Here is a 22,788-nt window from a genome sequence, read left to right on the forward strand (position 1 = left end):
TTAATTGCCTCATTCATCAGCTGCGTTTCACAGTAAGATGAATGTGTCTTATTAGTTTGAAAGTGGCCGTGGGCTGGCGTGCATAGGTTTCCTCCCTCAGTCCAAACATATTGAAGTTTTAACAGTTTGTATCATCAGGCAAAGCAATTCAAAACATCTGTGTGGGTGACTGTGGAAGTTTAGGAGCATTAAAGTACATTTTTCTCATGCAGGAGACTCTAAGGGGCACAAAGTGTGTGTTCAGCAGTGTCTTCCTGTGTACAGAGTTTGAGTATCTGTGGTCAGCATTGGTCTTAGTAATGTGCCTCTTGTGCCACGTTATCAACAGCATCATGGTTGTCTGCTAAGAATTGTGCAATTTTGTTCTGCACCTCCATAATGTTGAGGGACTCTCAAGAGACATCTTAAAAAAAGAAATGTTAAAAAACTAAGCTGCAGAGGCTGAAATATCCTGACTTTTAGTCTGTAGTATGGTTTGAGCTGCAAAAACACTGGATCCTACATATCCCATAACACAACTGGAAAGGTCCCTCCTGCCTTCTAAATGCCCACATCTCTTAACCCCACATATCCAATTTGTAACACAGGCTTCCTGTTAAAATTTTTTAAAGATTCCTTCCAGACATGTTGTAAGAAATATAAAAATACTCTGCTGGGAATGATAATATGTGTCTGACATGTTTTAAAAGTCCCATTACCTCATTAAAATCGTCAAAAGTAGATCTCATCCTTCTCCCACATTAAAAAAATCCAGAATGAATATGCAAATATTGTTTATTTCACAAGTTTAACTGCTGGACACAAGATGTCTCCTCCTTCACGGAAAAGTCAATTCTCAGTTTATGTGCACTGGGGGCTTCAAGTTTCCACATCACCCTTGTGTAAGTTGCCTACTGGCCTACGATTAGCTTCTAAACTAGTTGTGATGTCACAAATCCTGCTAACAGGTACATGCTTTAAAGTCAGATTTTTGGTGAACACAGAGAAACTTTCCCCCTTCAGCAGATGGATGTGAAAAACAGCCTTCTAGTGTCAAACTCTGCACATACATCTTTTTGCATCATGAAGCTCAAACATCCAACTGAAGTAACAATAAAAAAACACATTTTGGAGTGGAAGGAACTTTACATCTCAAGACCAAGCAAAGATAGCACTGATGATATCATCAGGATTATTTTTCCAGACTTTGGAAAGTTCCCTCCAGAAGACATTAACCAGAGGTTTTCAGAGGTTGAGTAGCACGCCTTGTGACCAATAAACTGAACTTCATATGTAAAGTTGATGGAATACCCCTTTAAAGTCAATGTTGGCTTTGAAACACTAGACTAGACTTGTATTTAACCAAAACTTTCCCCAACCTTAATAACCTCTTTGAGTAAGCTAAACCTAACAATTTGTAAGATGCCCAACCATCCACCTTGACCCCCTTACTACAACATCTTTGCAGTATATGAATGTTACACCTCATGGATTGTTAAAAACATTGTCAGTTTACATAATCCTAAATGTGTATAGTACATAAATCTATTGTGTAAGAGACACTTTTAGTGAAGGATACCCAAAGGATTTTAATAAAAACCCATTAGAAATTGCCAGGTAGTTGCTGTTATGTCTGATATACATGTCTATATGAATTTAATCTACAAAGATGCATCTAACTAACTACAGTTAAGATTTACATTAGACTGGTAACAGTGGTATTTCCAGTGGCAACTTTCTTACAAGTTCCACAAAAGATTAAGCATAGACTTTATGATACTTGGTTTTTGCACACAACCCGCTAAGGTCACAAGACTGTAGAAAAAGCTCTCAATCTGTGTTTATAAGTGCTTTCTGCTCTTTGTGCAGAGGTGTGTGCATCTTAAGAGGTAGATGTAGACATTTGACCCACACAGTGAAAGACTCCCATCGATATTCAGGTGGGGAAACCATCCTGGTTGAGGGATGCAGGAAACTGTGAGAGTGTTTTTTATCACCTAAAGTGTTACACACACACACACACACACACACACACACACACATACACACACACACACACATAGTCACTTGACACCCCATCAGCCACTGGCTCAAAAATACAGCTTTCAAAAGACAAATGACTCCATATCTACATCCTTCTCCGCTTGTTCCTTCCTTTACCTCCTGTAACCAAATCAATTCTCACTCGGGTCTTCCCAGAAATAGCCCTGTTATCTTAAGGCCACTGAGCAGCTAAAATCAACAGACAAAAGAGTTTGGGTTATACAAGTGAATCTGTGGCATGCTGACAAGATGTGGCTTTGCAGTAGCTGCAGAGCAAAGCAGTTACAGCCATAACAACACAGTGCACTACAGCCACAGGAACAGCTTTCATCCATTTGGCCATGATTCTAGCCATGATTGAAGGTTAATATTCTGTCTATTAACTAACTGTTTCAGCACTACTTTATACAATAAGTTGCATATGTCTACAGGTACATATCTGTGTGTAGGAAGCAATCCTCAAGATCTTTTGCACTCTACCGCTGGGGGGTATAAAGAACAATATTTTATAAATATAATATTCATCTTTCTGCTCCCATGGATAACTCACTGGAAGGAAACAAATCAGTTGGTGTTAAACTTCAATGTGTCTCCTGCTCTATTTGATCCCTCTTGTGCACCTGTACATGCCAAAAACTCCACCCATCTCATTACTCGAGAAAATATTGAAAGGAGATGAAAATCATCAAATAGGATATCATTTGCACCTTGCTATTGATGTGCAAAGAATAAATAAAAAACTGATTTATAATTTGTCTCAGTTATGGAGAAGAGACCTCCTGAGGCTGCCGCACAAGACACTGCTCACTCATATTACTGAAAACATCTAATAAATGTGTCAGGCAGTAAGTCTCATTCTTTGAACTGCACATGGACAAATTAGAAAGCTCTTGCAATAACTTAGGATGCTTAAAAAGAAAGAACTTTTTTTTTGTCTTTTTTTATCAGAAACAGTCAAAGCAATGACGCAGGCATAATACAACCTATCCACTGATACAACGCTTCAAAGACCCAAAGGGTATGTTGTTTTTGAACCTCCGATATAAAACAAAGGAGTGCGCACACACACACACACACACACACACACACACAGTGAGAGACAGAGACTGTATTTTAGCCCATAGGAACATGTACACCTAGATACACTTGCACAAAATCACTCAAAGCATAAAGACCCACATTCATATTAGCGCACGCACACACACACACACCCACAGTTTTTGTCCACAGTGGTGGAAATCTGTAATTACAGAAATCTTCAGGGAGTCAAAGGATATAGCAAACTGTAGTAAGGAATGGCTAAATTAATTTTGCCCAGGGTGATATGAGAAGTATAAGAAAGGAGAAGAGAGGATTGATTTGGTGAAACTACTGAACAAATTTGGTAGCTGTATTAGAAAAGCCAAGCTACTTCTGTTCACCGTGTATATTATTCAGACCTCATTTTGGAACCATTTTATTTTATGATTGGTGACTGTATCAGTGTATCACCAACACAAAACATATTTGTTTGTCATATTTTTAACCTGAAATTCATGTTTCACTCTCAGAGATTTGACACTGCTCGTAGTTTCTTGTTACTGAATATTGACATACAGACTTATTTTGTTGCAAGTTTAAGTAAGTTTATGGTTATGACAATAAAGGTTGGTATCTTACAATAATTAGAAAAAAATATGTCTTTTTAGGTCACAGTGATGAAATTTTGCTACCATTTGGAAAATAAAGACAATGTTTTATCTAAATCTAAAGTGGAATCTGATTAATGTTTACTTCACAGTTTAAAATGTAAATAAACAGTAAGAATGTCAGCATGATTCATGAAATGTCATCCTGAAGTGACAATGTGTTTAATGCTGATTTCATAATAGGCCACAAATGTCAAAGCAAAACAAAAACAGAAAAGTCAAATTAGTCTTCTGAAACTGAAGATGTCCGTAAATGGTACTTTTTACATTTCCGTTATCTCAGTTAATTAATTTTTAAATAATAATTTATGACATTTGTATATAGTCTATAGTTCTAAAAGTTCTGGATTAAATTTAGAGACAAAGTTTCAGATCATTAATTGAGTGAATATACCTGTAACCATTCCTAACCAAACAAGGGTTCAAGCATTGAACTAACCAACACCACGTGTTTGAAAAGATGAATAAAGCCGTAATCCACCGAACCATCGACCAAATCAAAAACTCCTGAAAAAGTTTGAAGGCTAAAAGTCAAAACAGGAAAAGTGGTTTCCACCCAGCCAGTTTTCAATTTTACGGCCTTATGGATGACCTAATTAGAGAGTGACCACTGGTGAACATGACTTGCTATGGTGTGGATGTTGGGTTGGAGAATAACTCACCTGAGGCTCCTGTTCCTACTCAAGAGGACAGCAGCATTACTGGCAAGTTCAATCTTAACAGCTGACGCTAATGTCACAACATTAGCTAATGTTAGCTAAATAAACATGATGGGAAATACCAGCCAGCCAACAATAGCCACATGCTCAACATGGCATGGCTTTCTATTCTATTCCGTGTAATGTTAAAGGGGCTGGTGAATTTTTAATAAGTGAGCTGTGGCTGGTGGGTGACAATTTTAGTTTCTTGTAATGTAAAATAATGTTAACCTGAAAGTCGGGCAACATTACTATGATATGTTATGTTAGCTAACATTAGCAATAACACGAGTGTGGTAGTATAGAGTCAACATTACATATCACAGCCAGGGACCAGCAAATCATGTTGTGGGGATGTAAATCTGTTTACACATGTAATGTAACACATGTTGTAATGTAAATCATTAATTTTAGGGTGAAGACTTAGTTTAAAGTTAAGGTTAGTTTAGGGTTATGTTAAGGTTAGGCTAAGTGTTAGGGTTAGGCATGTGGTGTTTATGGTTAAGGTTAGGATAAATCTCCAGGAAATTAATGTAAGTCAATGTAATGTCCCCTGAAGTGATTGAAGCACAACTGTCTGTGTGTGTGTGTGTGTGTGTGTGTGTGTGTGTGTGTGTGTGTTTCCAAACATTTCAGAACTGTTCTAGCCAACCATTTTATTTGTTTTAGAGAGATGGCTACCACAACTAATCATTACTATTGTTTTGTTTTCATCACTCAGATGGTGAAGATTCCAGCATTGAAGAGACAGACAACAGCAGTACTCAGCAGATCTCAACAGGGACAGAAGACAGTTGTCACCATACCGCTAAAGAGCCACGGACCACCAAAACGAGTATGTGTTAAAGGGAACATATCATGGAAAACAGATTTTGCCAAGGCTTTGTATGGATTTGGCAGTCTGAAATGCTATTTAGGTAATGGGGGGAAATGACAAGTCCTCAGATGAACAAGCCTAAACAAGCTGTTCACAAGCTGGTGATGTCACAAGGGGACACAAGCAGTGAATTAGCTTTGAGTCATCAATTAGCTCTACTGTTTGGAGCCAGGAACACTGCCTACCAATGTACTACCCAGTTTGTAAAAGGTGTTTTATTTCTTCAGGCAGGGAAGAAATGTGTGCTACACCCATCGATAATGGTGTTATCAATGAACACTATTTTATGTTCAGCAGAACTGTCAGGACCTAGGCTATTGGAGATAAATGTGTGAACAGATTTTTGTTTGTTTGTTTCTTTGTTTGTTTTAAACGCACAATATGTAATTTCAGCCGCGAGGGGTCTCTTAAATAAAACAATAACAAAAGACGGAGTGTGATGGCGTTGTGAAGTAGTGTGGGATCATGGGAGTTGTTGTCTTCATTGTTAAACAACTCGCTTCTTGGGGTTACGATTACTACAATGTTCATCGTTCAGGTTTGTTTTTTTATTTATAGGTCTCCTCTTCTTCTTCAAAAATGGACCTGGTGATTAAAACAGGTAAAAACACTGAATAAAGCAATTTCACGCAAAAAATCAATGTTTCTCTGACGATGTTCAGTGAGCACCGGACTTCCAGGTGGGGCTGCTAGCCGAGCTGCTGCTAACGTTTGCTCAGCTTGTTTCTCTGATAACTTAAGATCCAGATGTCTGATGACTAAAATCCTTCATCCAGTTAAAAGATATAGTTAAAAATGACCAAGATCTTGACCAAGTCTAAATTTTATCATAAAAATGTGGCTTAAAACTGAATAAAAGTCAATTTATAACAGTTTCTGTTGAACAATCACAGCGCTGATGTATTATCTTGTATGCATACACTCTTTGGTAGACGCCATTGTGGCAAACAGCCACAACACTGATGTATTATTTTGTAGGTGTATACTCTTCGGTAGACGCAATTGTAGCGGACAAACACGCCAATGCATGCATCTTGTGCGCGTATACTCTTTGGTAGAGGGGGTTTGACACCATTAACAGGTGACCAAATTCAACAGACAGTTACCTTGATTAAAATTACAGATTTCTCTGGGTTTGAAAATTGTTAGAAGCATTTGGGATAATGTAAGTACACAACTCAACAAAACATATAACATAGGTCTAGTTGTTTTTAGACATTTTAATGCAGAATAGTTACATATTATAGCTTTAACAACAGTTGTGTGTTGTGAGTGAGTGTTAAAGCGGGGTATTTGCACTTTTAGACTTAGATCTCTGCACAATGTGAACTCTTGAAGGTGAAGGTGCATTGCATAATATTGAAGCTCTATGGCACATGTTTTTTTTTTATTGTGCACTCTGCACAATGTGCACAACTGCACAACTTTTTTTTTTTTTTTTACTTTTTATGTGCCCTGGCACAGCTCTGCACATTTTATTTTGTATGCAGTGCAATGGCACTTATTTACAAGAGTCACCTTATTTGAATATTTGAAAGTTTTTTTCTGTCCATTAAAAGAGCATTAAAGTTTTTTGTCTCTCAGTTGTGTTTTTTTATTCTGCTGTTCTGTAAATGCAGATGTCCTATAGGGAGTGGGAATTGGGTGGCTATATATGTAGTCAGCGCCCCCCTTGCACTGCTACCATGGGCATACCACTGAGCATTCATTGGCTGGATAGGCTGAGGGTAGTTGGTAGTACGGTCAACAGCCTCCTCCAACAAGTTGCTCTTGGCATAATCTCTCTCCTTCTGACAGAAATTGTCATGGTTGGCGTAAAAGTGAAGTGAAAGTCGTTTCTTTTTAGAAGTACCCTCCACTCAACTTCAGCATCTCAAAGGTCATTTCTACCCTAAGGGGGTATGCAAGGACACCAATAATTAGGAGATTGATGTCCTCTCCTTCAGTGTTCTTTGCACACTATAAAAAAGGGAGAATGAGAACATAAAATTAGTTGGGGGGGGGGGGGCTTTTCATTTTATAGGTGTGTTTTTTCAGTGCTATTTTATTATAGATCAAACAAAAGTCAACAAAACAAATATACAGAGTCCAAGGCTTAACAGAAATTTGGTGGAATATGCAACATATAGGTAATGGAGTACACTCCACAACAAAGTATTTCCCCTTCATTTGCCTAAAGCATATCCTTTACTGGCCTTACCTTGGGCAGCAGGTGAGCCCTTTAGAAGAGGTCAGACAGGCGCAGAGCAACTGATATTCCAGAAACTGGGGGACAACATGAAGGTGTCATTATGTTAGTGCTTTATGTTATCATATAGCATATGAATATGACTACATCATATTATCTTCTTATTAAATTAAAAGAAAGTGTTCCAGGGTCTTCCCTATTCCTTTTATTATATAAAATATTATCTAACCTTTGTTTATCTAGAGCAAGTTATTAAAAACACATTCTTAGTTCCAGAGTCAGGGGAGTTAATGCTCGTCAAAAGTTGTACAGACGTAGGGGGAGGTGGTGTCACACACTCACATGGGGGCTGCCCAGTACCACCAAGGTGGTGTACAAGTGGCCACTGAACATTTCCACTGGAGCAGTTGGAGGCTAATGGCCTTGCTCAAGGGCATATGCACTGTAGTTGTTGAGGGAAGGGAACTTTTGGTCAAGCTGCACCTCTAACCTCTAGGTTACAAATCCTACACACAGGTAAATAATTGCCTTTTTATAGCCTAAAAATGAAGGTCATAGAATAATATATCATAGCCCTACTATAGCGTGACCAATAGAAGAGATTTCCTACCAGCATTTGTTGTTGACTACAGCCTGCAGCACATAAGACGACCATCCTTTATGGTTCACAAAGTCTTTGTACCATCTGAGGGAGGAAGAATTGGAATGTGCAACACGTCTTTCATTCTCATAATCTGGGGGATGTGATGCACTGCCTCCAACCTTCTCCAACGCCTCCTCATCAGTTGGTACACAGATCAGTTGTTTAATTGGCCCATTCACTTGTGGATGGCAAATTGATTTGAGACCACCCGGTATTCTGCACAGCCCTTTAATTTGTAGAGTATGATCGTGATTTGCATGAGAAGTGGAATTGGAGCTCTTATGGTTACCTCCTCTGGGGCCATATACCTCTCTATTAACTTCATGAACGACCGTCGTGTCCTTTGGAAATTTTGCTTCCATTCCTGATTGGTAAACTCTGTGAATGTGAGAAAAACTCTCTCCCACCAATCCTTGCTTCAGACTTTCATACACTGGCTCCTGGTCTTTGGTGGAGGAAGGGGCACCAAGTGTACTGTTCTTGATGAGCTGTAAAGTTCCTCTTGCACTCTCCTCCTGTTTGAGGATTGCAGGAGAAGTGCAAAATATTGTTCCTAGGACACGGTGCGAGTCCATCTTGAAAATTGTATTAACAGGCGGAACCACTTCTTCTTCTGTCATATTTCCGGCAGATTGGACACTTTACAGTGGGCAGAACCACTTTGTACATGTCAAAAAAGATGTACTTTGATTAAATGCTTTGGGGCATGTAACCACACATCTTATCGGATCACTTTGTTTAGCATCCATGTAAACAGTTAAGTTGAAATCTGTAATCAGAATGATTTCAATCACGTTGGAGAAATATTGTACATATAACCACAGTTGACAAACAACTCAACCGAGAGCCTTGTGAATTCACCAATGATCAACACAGAAAAATGACAGATTTGAACTGTGGGAGAAGGGCGAGAAGGTTGAAGAAGAAGCCTTTAAAGGACAACATAAGGACACACTGGCTCTTTAAGGTGATTCAGTTTTGCTTAAGTTGCAAGAATAATGTTGAATCCTTAAGATTCCCATATTAAAAAGTTGTTGTTTTTTCTGGTTATTATAACAATAACCATTCAATGTATCTCTATTCTCTATATGCCATTTTCCATTGTTGATGACGCCAACATACCTGTGCACAATAAATGTACAAATAAGTGACCTGGGCACACAAAAGAACAAAACACATTTATTTATTTATTTATTGCCTAACATTAGTGATCTGATGGCACTTTTGTTTGATTATTTCTTACATTAATTACTATTAGTCACCGAAAGTGCTCAGAGTTGTTCTTTGTTTGGAATTCTATTTGGATTTAATGTAAGACATGAGTCTAGTTTGGTAAGGCTGTTATATTTTCCATTTTGGGGAATGTATACAAAAGAGACAGTAAAAAAAGACAGTGAAATGAAATTGTCCTTTTAAGATCTCAGGAACAATCCCTGCTCTCGACGACAGTAAAGGTTACCTGCCACCACTTTCACTTCAGGCCAGCAGCACTCAGCTCAGGCATAATGAAGCCCTATTTCCAGAGTTCTGCCTTTGAATAAATTTCTGTTCCACTGTTTAACTGCCTGCAGTTTGTCTACAAGAAAAATCAGTCTGTGTCAGCTTTGGCCTAGATTAAATCTCCAGACGCCAGAACACTCCTTGTTCAAGTACCATTCACATTCACACTCAACACATTACTCCAGAACTGTGCCATACCGTTGTAAATTTTCCAAAGGTAATGTCAGTCTACTGGCATTTTTTTTACAGACTGAAAGCAGTTTTAGAACATGACCTACTGTATACATCCCACTTCTTCCCATGCACAACAAAATATGTTAGACCTTAACAAATGATTTTAAATCCTGCCACTTGCAGGTGTCATCGCTCTGATGACCTCATCATTTACGATGATGAGTTCATACACAGGAGATAGGCAACTCATCCGGTGCTGTCATCACCTTCAGCTGGATTCTCGTGGAAGTTTGAAAACAATGGTTTGGTAAAGTAGCAGGATAACTCAATCACGTTCCTGTGGACTACCATCAATGACCCCATCAAACAGTGTGACAACCATCATTTCCCTAAGCAAGAAAAGGAATATTCCACTGCTGGTAATAAGAGGTACGATGTCACACAATCATTATTAGTCCAGCTTCAAATCAATAATAGAAAGTGTTATACAATTGAAATGAATAGTTTTCCTGAGGAGGTTATTTTCTGTCAGCTGACCACTGTTAATGGCTCCCAATTAGATGAAGACAAGAAAGGAAAGACTGCTGCTGACCTTGCACATATAGACAACCATCTGTTGCAAAAACTCCCCTGAGGGGGCATGTGCTTTGGATGAAGATTTCTCAAAACTAAAGCAGCTTTACTGGAAGAGCTGGCACCTTTTCTACTCAATCCCCCAAAGGCTCTGAATTTCTCCTCACCACCCCACAGAACCATCTGGAAACAGCTGCTAACTAACTTGTTAGTGTGCATCAAACTGTCCTTTTGATCTGCTGTATAAGAGGTTCTAGTTGGCGGTGTTGACTGCCAAGGGCGTTGCCTGGCCTGGACATTTGGGGCTATAGCTCCAAAGAATTTTTCTTTACCCCAAATAATTCTCCATTTTGAGTGGTTTGTCACTAAAGAAAATGGCAATGTTGTAATTTAGTATCTTCAGTGAAAGGAACGGCGGCAAGACCAATCAGAGAGGGTTTATGGGAAAATTCATGGAAATACTCATGTCTTATTGGCTGACAGGTCTCTGTTAATTCTTCAATTGATGGGATTACTATGTCAGACGTTAACTCACAGTCAGTCAGTGTGCGGAAAAGATGGATATACAAAGATTTTTTAACAGTAAAGGGGTTGAAGCTGAAGCAGTGGCACAAACATCCTCTCATGCTGAGCCAGGAAAACAAGGTGTGTAAATGTCTGTATGAGTTCAAAGTTATATGAACATGATATGAGCAGAGCATAAGTTATATGCAGCAAATGTACTTTGAACTGCACTGTAGCCAGCTAAACCATTAGCAATGATAGCTTAGTTGTGCCTCCCCTTAGCTAGTGACACCAAATTAGCCTAGTCTTGTGTTAGATAGCCAAAAAGTTATATTTTATCGGTCTGGTAGTCCTACAGTGATAACACCCATGGCGAGTTTTATGATCATGTCATACATTGACAGCTAAGTTACCAGAGCTTCCATTTAACAAAACTTAAGGCTACTCACTGAGCTGATAACATTAGACAGTTTAAAAAGTTGGCTCACACACATCACTGTAACTCAGTGTCAGGTGTAATATACAATATATTGTGGAATCATATATTGTGGTTCATATGAAGTAGGTCCATCAGCAATGATTTTAAAACCAGATTATGAAAATTTACTCAGTCACTTTGAGTAGTTAGCCATTTCCAACTCTCATTTGTGAAATTGCCATTGTATTATGAGTTTTGAGGATTTTCCATCATACAGGCCTAGTAATAATGGTAGTAGGTATCTGGTATGATGCTCATTTTGGTTTGAGACCTTTGAGTGGCTGGAATATTGATGTGCAGAGGTAAATCAAATCCAAACTCTTCCTTCTTTCTTCAATGTTCATATTTTTAAGCAATATGTAGCTCTCACATGCAAGAAAAAAATGCACAGAAACAGTCTATTTAGAACTATGTTTTTAAAAGTTTTTTATGAAGAAGAGTTTGAGCTCAGCCAGCCCAGCCAACGCCCCTTTCATTGCCACATATGTCAACATGTCCAGAATTATAAAACAACTCTCATATGCATGTCCTCTGCATTTGTGTCACCCATATAATGCATGTTTTTGTAAATGTGTAGCCTCTTTTACTCTGTTCTAAGACACCGTGAACCAGAACCCAACAAAAGGAAGCACAGCCCTTATAAATTGCACCATTCACGCAGTCAATTCTGTATGCTGCATGTTTGTCAGTGAATTGCCTTCCGGCTGCACTGGTGTTTGTCTCATTGCCAGGTTCCCACCCAGAGGTCATCCAATCCATTCCGCTTTGCAGCTTTTGTCTAAAATGGTGATCCAGAAAGGCAGAGCATTTAGCCTCCCGGGGCCTTTTACTGATCATCAGGCCACAAACCGCACACTGTGACTGAGCTGAGTAGGAGGCAGGGAAGCAAAAGCGCCACGGGGGTGTCCTTTAGGGAGTCTATCAGAGATGGTGATTATCAACAACCATTAAACCAAACGCTCATCAGTACAGTATGTTTGTGAAGTATAAAAGAGAATGGGAGCTGAAAGCAAGACTTCAACTCTACAAAGCACTTACTGAGAATGAATACTACGAGCTGTTGTAATACCAAAACAAGTACCAGTAGCAACCTAATTTAATGGACACTTACGCTCACCAAATTTTGAAAATAATATTTGATTATCTAGTGAAGAAAGCAACACATTGAACACAGATGGTGTTTATGGTTATGTCTGCTTTAGAAATGTGTGACAAACATTTGTTGCAAACAATATAAAGTGTGTAAAGTGTCCACAAAGATAATACAGTTAAACAAAACTTTGAACAGTAAAAGATAAAGCCAAGAGGTAAGAAGACTTATAATGTAAGCTGGAAAGTATGATAACAAAGAAGTATTGAAAGCAAAGAAAATGAAGGTATTGTACAAGGAAATCTGTATGTAAAACAGGATATATGTGTATATGACAAGTGTTAACATAAGCATAAAATCAATAATGTGACCAGTGGAGTGATTTTAAGTCTTTTCAATGTTTGTTCTTACACTTGTACAACAAATCCTGGGTAAGGTTACAGTATGGTTGACTCAACATAGCTTTTATCATCTGATCACTTCAGGATCACATGCAGGTCTGAGTCCTGTCAGGTCAGATTCTGTTTGTAAAATCTAATGAGTCAAAGCACATCTGTGGGCAGCTCGCATTGTGTTTGGGATTAGAGGAAGGTAATGTCATGCAGCCAAGAGTTGGTCAAACCCACAGAACTTTACTTGAGATCTCAAAGCTCAGAAATATACCATACAGGTCACCATAAATTTTGGAGAAATATATATTAAAATATGCTCAAGACATCTAGAATCTTTACATTTGATGTTATTCATAAAACATGGCATCATGATCTTGAGTTTGAATATTCCACTCAGCATTTTTAAATTATTCAGTCTGTGTTGGAGTTCATTCTGTCATACAGTGTAGAAAAATATTCTACTTTTTTTTTTTTTTTTTTTAAAAAGGAAAAATAAAGAGTTTAAGAGGTAAAGGAGATGTAGAGGCAAAGCGAGAAAATGTGACAGATACAAATTAAATATAGTTATAGCCAAAGGAAGTGCATAATTTCAAGGCCAATTGCAAATGCCCAGAGATGTGGTGTCGGTGTTAAACACCTGCTGAGTTGTAACATAGCCTTTGTTTCAGACTGCAGGGGGTAGCTTTTGATCACTGATCCTAGCCCAGTGTGCCTAGAAATTACATCCATATTGGATGAATCTGCACCTCACAATTTATGTCCAGTGCCAATGCAGGAAGTAATGCATCATATATGTAGTGAAGAAGAGGGTGAGGATGTGGACACTGGGGTGGGTGGGTGTTATCATGTCCAATTTTCATGTAAAAGGCAAGGTTTGCGTTCCATCGCAGATCTGCAATTAACATTTGTATTTCTATTAATCATAACCACAATCTTTCCCTATCATTAACCAAGAATTAGTTTCCTAACCCTTATCGTATATTTGATTTTCCTTTCCTTAACCAAATCATAGTTGCCATGCACAAATATTGCAGAAAGCAAGAATTTTAAAAACCTTGTCACTGAACATACAGTAATTCAGGGTTTTGCAGAATTATCCATTAACTACACTCTTGTCTGACTATAGGTTTGGCTCTGCCATAGGAGGTTCTTCACAAAAACTAGTAACTTATTGACTTTATTCCCCCATCTTTTCTCTGCTCATATTGTGACAGCCTTGGTGACGTACCCTCAGCACAGCATGACACTAGAGATACCAATTAGAATGAGCAGAAAGACAAGTCAGTGGCATTTGTGTTTTCAGCTTATCTTTGCTGCTACTCAGATTAATGAGCCAAAGAGGAGTTAAAATGGGGATTTATTTGAAATTCACTTGTAATTGAGATTTATGGCCTCTGAAGTACAATTCTTTATCTACAATACTGCAACTGTATGCATCAAAGTATTGGCTGTATAAGAAATTACAATGGCATGTAGAGAGTGAGTAGTGACAAATATTTCTTAGTAAAATATATATACACATATATTGTCTATTAAATTCAGTGATTTAAAGGACGACTCCACCTGTGTTCCTTTCCGGGTTTTTCAAATCGAAACACCCACTCAGCCATTAGCAAGAAGCAGTGACGTTGGTTAGAGCCAGAGTGGAGAACACTGGTGATGAGTGCTTCATCTGTGTTTGTGTGTGTGTGTGTGTGTGTGTGTGTGTGTGTGTGTGTGTGTGTGTGTGTGAGTCTGTTAGCACGTGCTGCAGAGCAGCAGCAACAGTGAGTGCTCAGTCCTTCTCAGTGGTTACTGGCTAAGCAGGCTAGGGGGTTTATATCAGTTTATATGTAGCAAAGTCATCATGCAGATCCCTACGACACGTCACGTAGGAAAATGTTTTTAGAAGGGCTTTGGAAAAAAACATTTTGACACTAAAACATACATGCTTAGGAACACTAATATGAAGTAAGAGAGTGATATGAAAACCCCAAAAACTCAAAAAGATAATGTACCATAAATGGGGAGGAGTGAGGAGAGGAGTAATTGGAACAAGAGTTCCTGCTGAGTTTGTCTCATTAAGTACAAAATGACAGACATCAGTGATTTGAGTAACTGGGACATTGAAGGGACAAAATTGGATTATGTGGCACTCTCTTTTGCTGCTGGAGTCTCATGCAATTACAATTACACATGTAGTTCTCCTATTTATTCTAAAGAAAACCACATAGGTTTCTGTGTGAAAGAAAAACTTATTTATCATCGATTTATGGGCATTTAGAGCAGCAAAATTAAAAGCTTCATCAACTGGTATTAGGGTTAGGATTACTTACTCAGAGTTAGACTCTGAAGATGATGGGGAATGGCACAACAGACATTAAGATGAAGTTCTTGCAGATCAGTAAATGAAATGTGGAGCTATTGCAAGGTGTTTGTTTGACACGTTCTTATTTGTAGCATCTATGCTATACATACTCAATAGGCAGACTCTGGTCTGGATCACAAATAACAATTTAATTCGGACCAGGAACAAAATTTCACTGCAACCTGACCCGTCACCTCAGCAGTCTTCTTTCAGCCACTCGCCAGTCACCACAGTAAGTAAAGTTGTTGTCAGTTGATAAAGTAAAATGTCTTATGCAAAACACTCCGATACAAAAAAGAAAGGTTAACCATGAAGACCTTGTGTTTAAGGATGAGTGGAATTAATTTTGCCCAATGGAAGCACAAGATCATTGTGTTTGATTTGCAATGAAACAGTGCCGATATGTGGTAACGTAAAACTCCATTACAACAGCAAACATGCCCATTTAGAACAAAACAAGCTGTCAGGCCTCCAGCAGAATAATTGTAACATCAAACATTTTCAACGATGAATACGGTAAAGAACTCATTAGCAAACACAGTGTGCTATCACACCTTCTTTACCCAAGTTTAAGAACTGCCACTTCTCTCATTAATAAAGAAATGTTCATGTACAGAGTTTGGGAGTTTGTGTGCTGAAATATTAAGTAATGCACCCTTACTAGACTTTTGATGTGGCAGAAATTTGTATTATTTATGTATTATTATACATAAAAGCTGATATCCAGTGAGGGATAAGCTTTGGCTCTTCTTATCATAACATTTTATTAAGTACCTAAAAACACCTGACAGCAGCTAAGAATACTGAAAATTAAATTAAAATATATATAAAGTAACTGTGGGAGCTGTCCGTTCAGCACCAGACAGCCACCAACTGTAGTTAGAAATTGTTTTGGCATTTAATCCTGTAGCTCACAGCAGGTCCTGTCCAGCGCATAATGGATTTTTGTTTCATCTATTTACAGTAATAATTTTGTCAAAGAGGTTTAAAAGTTTCAAGAACTACCTAAATTTGTCAACATTAAATACCTCACTGCACTGAAAACATGCAGCAGTGCCTTGACAGTGACTTGCAGTAAGCTTATTAAAAAATCCAGCAAGAGAAGACATGGACACCTCATCACACAACATAGAACAGTTTATATAAATGTCCTCAATGTGAGTGATGATGGAGCTGTTGATTGGCGCAGTCAAGCGCTGACACCAGAGAATAACAAACAGCCAGTCAGGATGTAATATCAGATCTGACACATTCATGAATTGCTTTCTCTAGTCTATCTTTAGGTGATATTGTGTATGCTTTTTTGTATTTTGTCTGTTTTTTTTTTGTTTGTTTTTTTGCAGAATGGCTTGTATTTGAACTAGATGGCAAAACTGGTGAGCGATATTCCCAGTAGGAATGGAGCTACACTCTGTTACATCTATTGCCCATTAACTTCCCAAATAGCATATTTGGGATCACAGACAACTCAAGTCTCTTCCATACAAAATATATCTACACACAACAGTGTAAAACCAAGCCTGATGAAAAGAGATACTAAGGATTACCGGGTTTCAGGCAGGATTTCACCAGAAATTTCTGTCAGATTTATGTGTAATAAACCAAACATGTCTCTCTGACAAAAGAACATTGTTGCTTAAAGAAGATAATGTGGATTACAAATTTTCAATGATCACTCCTCATTGGAGCACACTTTGATGTGTTCAGGGAGGAGACGTGTTCCTTCCAAGCCACCAGCTCTGTAACCTGTAAAACAGAACACAAGTAAGACCATCCAAACATACACCAATGTGCAGTGAAGCAAGGCCTCTCCAACACAATTACCGACTTCACTAACTCTGCCAAAGGGAGAAGTGAAACACTATTTCATTGCCATACGGACAGAGAACAGACACAGCACCCCACCTGAGACATCCACCTCCTCAATTATCCACTGCTGATTCTACAATGCCTCAGCCATCCGAGACCTCATTTGACTTTATTACAACAGCCACCAGAGAGACGGTGCCATTAATCAAATAGAAGAGGGAAAGAGTGAGCAGTCACCCAGGAGAGCAAAGAAATGAACTGAAATGGCTGCTGTAGCTTCTCTGTAAGAGAGGGCTACCCAGCATCCATCATGCCTCAAATGAAGCACACACTGCATCAAAAGGCAACGCTGCTGTGTCTTTCAAGGTAGCAGAGCTGCGAGCCTCATTCATACCTGGAAAAAAAAGGCAGTCGGAGACAGATGTGCCGTAATTAGGGGCAGTGCTACTTGATTGATATGTCTTCTACTATTCACTTTGTGGTTAATATTGCATTTCCTAGAGCCTTTTCATCTGGCACAGCAGAAGCTGCCAAAGCAAACATCTGGAAAAATTCAAAACAATCCAGATGAGGAAAGGGGTGTTGAAAAGAAGCACATTAAATAGGCTTGACAAATTTCATTACATGTGTTTTCTTTGACTCTTTTCTTTTGCTTCTCCTTTTGTTTATACCCACAAACACAGAAGGTGAAATGGAGAAAAAAAAAACTTTCTGTTGGGGAGCAAACGACACCTCAGGCAATTAGCATCGTAACAATGACAGCTAATCTCTGTAATGCTTTGTTTGCCATCGATGCTGCTGAGTCCTCTAATTCGTTCTGGAGGAAAATCAATGCTATTTGCCAAAATAGCTGTCTCCAAATGTTTAAATAGGCTAGGCATTCATGCAGTAGCAGCGTGTTTTGTGGATTCCCATCTGTCTGCTGATTCCCAAACAGATGACTGCAAGGTTTAAGTTCACTGTAACCTGATGAATCTGCAACGGCATTCCTGAATTAGTTTATTTAGTGTGGAAAACCTCATCTGTCATGTTGATTGATAGCCCCAATTGAATCCACAATGACAGAAAAATTGTTTTCCTAACAGATGGTTCAGCTCAGAGAAAAGAGCTGTGATCAATTGCTGCCTGCAGGTAGAGGAAATGGACTTTTGCTCGGATATTAGACACAAGGGTATCAATACTGGATGATGAGCTCTCTCATTCAGACAACAAACTCCTTTTTCCCAACAAAGCAACGGTGCAAGAAAAACCTGTTTGCCATTTGCTGAGAATGAGTCTGCAGGGGTTACCCTACCATCTTCAAGATCCTGCGACATGACAACCGAGATGAGCATCGCTGCCTGGCCGTGTTCAGACTGACAATAGCGCTGTTTGAATCAACTCAGCTCCCTCATTCTTTCCAATGAGACAACTAGGCCGGCACAGTTGGGGTGCCAATGCTCGGTTGTCTAGCAAAAAGCAAAAAAAAAGTTGAATCTGGTTCAACTTTTGCCACAAACATAAACAATTAATCAATTAATCAATAAAAACCCACCCCGTCTGCAAATGAGCAATGTCTGGTAATACCATCACTGCCTGATATTAAATAATGGTCTGGACTTCTTGTTTGTGGTTCCACGATGGTGGAATGAGCTACCCAGCTCCATACGGTCTGCTGACTCCCTTGGTGCATTCAAGAAACGCCTGAAAACTCAGCTCTTCCATGAACACCTCAACACTTGAGCACCTTTAACCTTTAGCATTTTTATGATTGTTGCACTCCTTTCTTGTTGTTTCTTATGCACTTTTATACTTCTGGTTGTTTCTTACTTAAGTAATTATTATGAAATAAAATAAAAAAATTTTTGTCTAGCACTCTTTCTCATCACATTTGTACTTGGTCAGCTACTTGAGAATTTGTACCACGGCTCTTTTTGAGACACTGTCCTCTTGATTGTCTTGCCTCATTTGTAAGTTGTTTTGGATAAAAGTGCCAAATGACAAAATGCAAATGTAAAATTATTGTTAGTTGCATTGTATCGCAATTGTCCTATTATTTAGTCGATATCGACAGAGTTATTCATCCTTATCACATATATTCTTGGACATTGTAGAGTATAAAATTACTGCACTAACTTTGAATAAAGAAATTAAATCCCAATGTTACACCAACTCATCTGCACAGCCCCATATAAAAACTGCACTGCTTTTAATAATGAAACATGACAGCCATGTTCAAAGTACAGAAGCATACGAGGTTTTGTAATAAAGCAAATAAGTTTGCTCAGAGAGCACCAGTGCTGAACAAGTTCTAATCTAGATGCATTCTGTCATGCATAATTTGTGTTTTTCCACTGTTGAGCATTAACATTTAATGTATAATTTCTTAGTGATTAGATATACAATCTAAGAGCTGACATTTTGAATTTATGTGACAGATACTGCAGCTTGCAGTTAATCATCACATGCAACATACTAAGAGTTGTATTTACTGAAAGGATTAGTTGCTTGCTTTAAATGAGTTTAGAGTGAATTCTGCATTTAGGTAAATGAATCAAACTCTGGGGCAAGAAAACAAATTAAACTGAGCAGCCAGGCAGAAAACTCTTATTATCCTCATTATCTTTCCACATCAAATGCTGTATTTTTTTCCACAGGAAATATGAGGAAATATGTTTGTTTTTTTTGTTTTGTTTTTTTTTAATCATCAAGTATCTTATCATACTCCCTTCATTTATTTTCTGAATCTGAATCATTTTTATTACCTCTTTTCTTTTTTCAAATATTCTCATGAGACATTAACTTGCTCTAAGGTCTCTTTTTTGTTATCATTGCAGTGAAGCTATTAAATCAGCGTGGCAGATATTACGTTTTGTCTCTATTTTAAAGGGTGAAAGATATATCATGAGACCTGTCAGTCACACATACCTCTCATACATAAAAAAAAAGTCCTGGCAGAGCTCTGATCTCTAGATGAAGGAAGAGATGAATCAGTCACTTTGCATTGTTTTCTCTGCTACTGCTGCTCTGCACATTATGCATTTGATATAAGCTCTTATTTATAGCATTTAATACAGACAGATGTGACACTGGTTATTGAATGATGGTCATACGTCAACACCATGTCCCTGAACTCCTCCTGTGAAAATAACCAACAAAAGATATATCTATATTAACCTAGTTAAACCACACTTACCTTTGCAAATTTCAAAGTTCTTTAACCGAGCTGTGTCACATTTATCAAAGCGGGTGATTTAGAAATATGCTAAGCTTAGTTCTGTGCAGAGATGAAGGTAGCAGTAATTATACTTTTTAATGGAAAAACCATATCAGACATACATTATTATTCCAAGCAGAGTATTTTTACATGTCTTAATGCATGTGAGGAGAGGATCTTTAAAGAGAAAATAATGAAAGGAAATCATTATAGGCCAGGGTTAGGTAAAATAGTATACCATAAGTTTCACCACTCTCCCTGTGAACACTGTGACTTTTATCGCTGACAGTGTAAGATCCTCATAAAGGTGGGATAAGTAAGAGAAATTGTCTGTAGATGCTGTTTAACCGTCCAACAAGCATTTCATTTGAAGCATGCTGATGCCTTAACTCCTACTATACCGGTTTACAACATGAGAACAGCTACTTATCGATATAATAATAGCAACAAAAGGCAAAGCAGAGTCTTTATTGAATTGTAGCCATGTATTTAATCTATTTTTACCCTTCACCATGCTCACTATGCTACTACATTTGTGCTGGGGCCAATTAGAAGCCGAGCTAAATACTCTTCTGTCTGCGCTTCGCCACATTCACTCACACAGCACTTAAGCAATGAAAGAAAGTCTCCATCTGCAGACTTGGGCCTTGCTAATGAACTGTAAGCATTTTTTTCAATCAGTATCAATCCATCCACCTTTTTTTTTACATTATAAATCATGAATTTCTTATCAGCTTTTATAGCACATAAGCCAGAGCCATATGGCTTGGAATGTGAAGTATTGTTCAAAAATTTTACCTTTTGATTCTAGCCTTTGCCAGGAGAGAGGTTCCTGGATCAAGCTGGTGATGTTCCTGCGGGCAAACCCCTCTCTGGGGAGTACATTTCCACAGAGCCCAGTACCCCTCAACCATCCGTTTCACTTCACCTAGCTGCTTGAACACAAGCTGCCCTGGGCTTTACAGCCGTCACTTTTCATCACAGCATCAAAGACTTCCCTGTCAGTTGTACAGTGGAAGCTGGAGGGAAAATATTCCTTCCCCCTTTGTTTCTTTCTTTCCTTCCTTCCTTCCCTTCTTCCTTCCTTCCTTCCTTCATGGAGACACTGGTTTATCATCAACTCCTTGATGGCCTGGCACAAATAATAAAGTCACACCACTGTTTCTCAAAAAAGAACTGCAATGTCTTGTGAAAATTTTGTTCCAAAGTAGAATATGGGTGTGAAATTTAGTTCTAAAAGTCAGATATTTCAGCACCAAATGACATTGAGTAATAATTGAGACAACTTTATCAAACTCCTGCAAATTCTATTATTGTAGTTTGTGCAAGCATGTACAGAGAACTGTTGTACCCTCAAGATGGGGAGATCTGGTGGCTTGCAACTAAATTAACCTGTTTGCAAAGATCTCGCTTGTAGCCCCTCTTCCTCCATCAAAGATCTGCTCCAGCTATATTCAGTGGGCTCCTCACAGAAGACAGAGAGGCAGCTGCAGCTTTAGAAAAAAAAGAAACAGCAGCTTCCCATCAGCCCAGACCTTAAAGAGAGACAGACAGAGCACCAGGAGAGGAAGCGGTTAGGTACTCATGTGGAAATGGAGCCCTCTAGTAGTAATTACGCTCTTAGCCATTACTCTTTTCTGACCAGTGAAATCCCCCCAAGGAAATAAGTCCTATACCTCATATTTACTGTATGATCTTTGTCCCTGAGGAAACCTACTTCTGCAGTGCAGTTATTCCCAGTACAGACATTACTCTTGTGACAGCAACCCAGGCCACCAATGAAGGCTTCCCCAGAGAGCAAGCAAAGCACTGCTGCTCGATCCAGTGGAATGAAGTCTAATCAGAGAGTGTGTGTGTGTGAGAGAGAATAAAAGGTACATGACAGAATAAAATTGAGAGGAGGGATAGGTGATGATACTGTGTTTAGAAGCTATGAATCGCTTCTCTCATAGACTGAGCAGAGACACACAGATCTAATGTATTTGTCTGTGATGAGTGTGTGTGTGTATGCGTGTGTGTGTGTGTGTACGCATTTGTTAGCAGACAGAAGTCTCTTTGTTGAAGTGATGCCATCGGAGAGACTTGATTTATCACTTTGTGTTAGAGAAAGAGAGAAGCAGAGAGGGAGGCAGCATGACAGCTTTATCAGTCCACTATTCCAGACCTCCATTAGCACACCGTGCCAGAGGAGGGAAACACAGATGGGTGTGTGTGTGTATGTGTGTGTGTCTTTTAGACAATAGGAATCCTTATTAGTGGGATAGTATTGATTGCAATCTGCGTGTTCACCCTTGTTCATCTTATATTCCTGCTTATATTCTTTTTTGCTTGCTTTTGTCACTGACTGTCTCAGTTTGAGTCTATTCAGTACTAGTACTTCAGTACTGTGAAAATCACCTGATTATCAGACTGTACTGCCATTTACTTTCTCTTCACTCATGAAGCTTGATATTAAATTTATGTTAGCCGATTTCTTGTTGTCCACACAGAAGTTGCTGTAGCAGTTTCTCGCCAATTAAAGAAATTTAATGAATAAAGGGCTGTTATTACAGTTAGTCAAATTACAACAACAGCCGTCAACAACATGAGATGTAAATTCAGAGGTTTGT

General features: G+C 38.6%; 1 protein-coding gene across 7 annotated transcripts in view; it reads right to left on the reverse strand.

Annotated features, from left to right (window-relative positions):
- cpne5b (copine Vb) overlaps window positions 1-22,788 on the reverse strand; it is a 128,020-nt gene that overhangs the window by 41,558 nt on the left and 63,674 nt on the right. The window contains exons 7-8 of one of the 7 annotated variants that reach the window (XR_010928186.1): window positions 21,572-21,714; window positions 18,342-21,311 (exon numbers count right to left, since the gene is read on the reverse strand). The exons of the other annotated variants lie outside the window; for them this stretch is intronic. The gene's annotated coding sequence lies outside the window, so the exon portion shown is untranslated. Of the gene's footprint in view, window positions 1-18,341; window positions 21,312-21,571; window positions 21,715-22,788 lie in introns of those variants that run through there. 7 annotated transcript variants of the gene reach the window in all.

This window comes from Thunnus thynnus, chromosome 4 (genome assembly GCF_963924715.1).
Source record: "Thunnus thynnus chromosome 4, fThuThy2.1, whole genome shotgun sequence".
Lineage (NCBI taxonomy): Eukaryota > Metazoa > Chordata > Actinopteri > Scombriformes > Scombridae > Thunnus > Thunnus thynnus.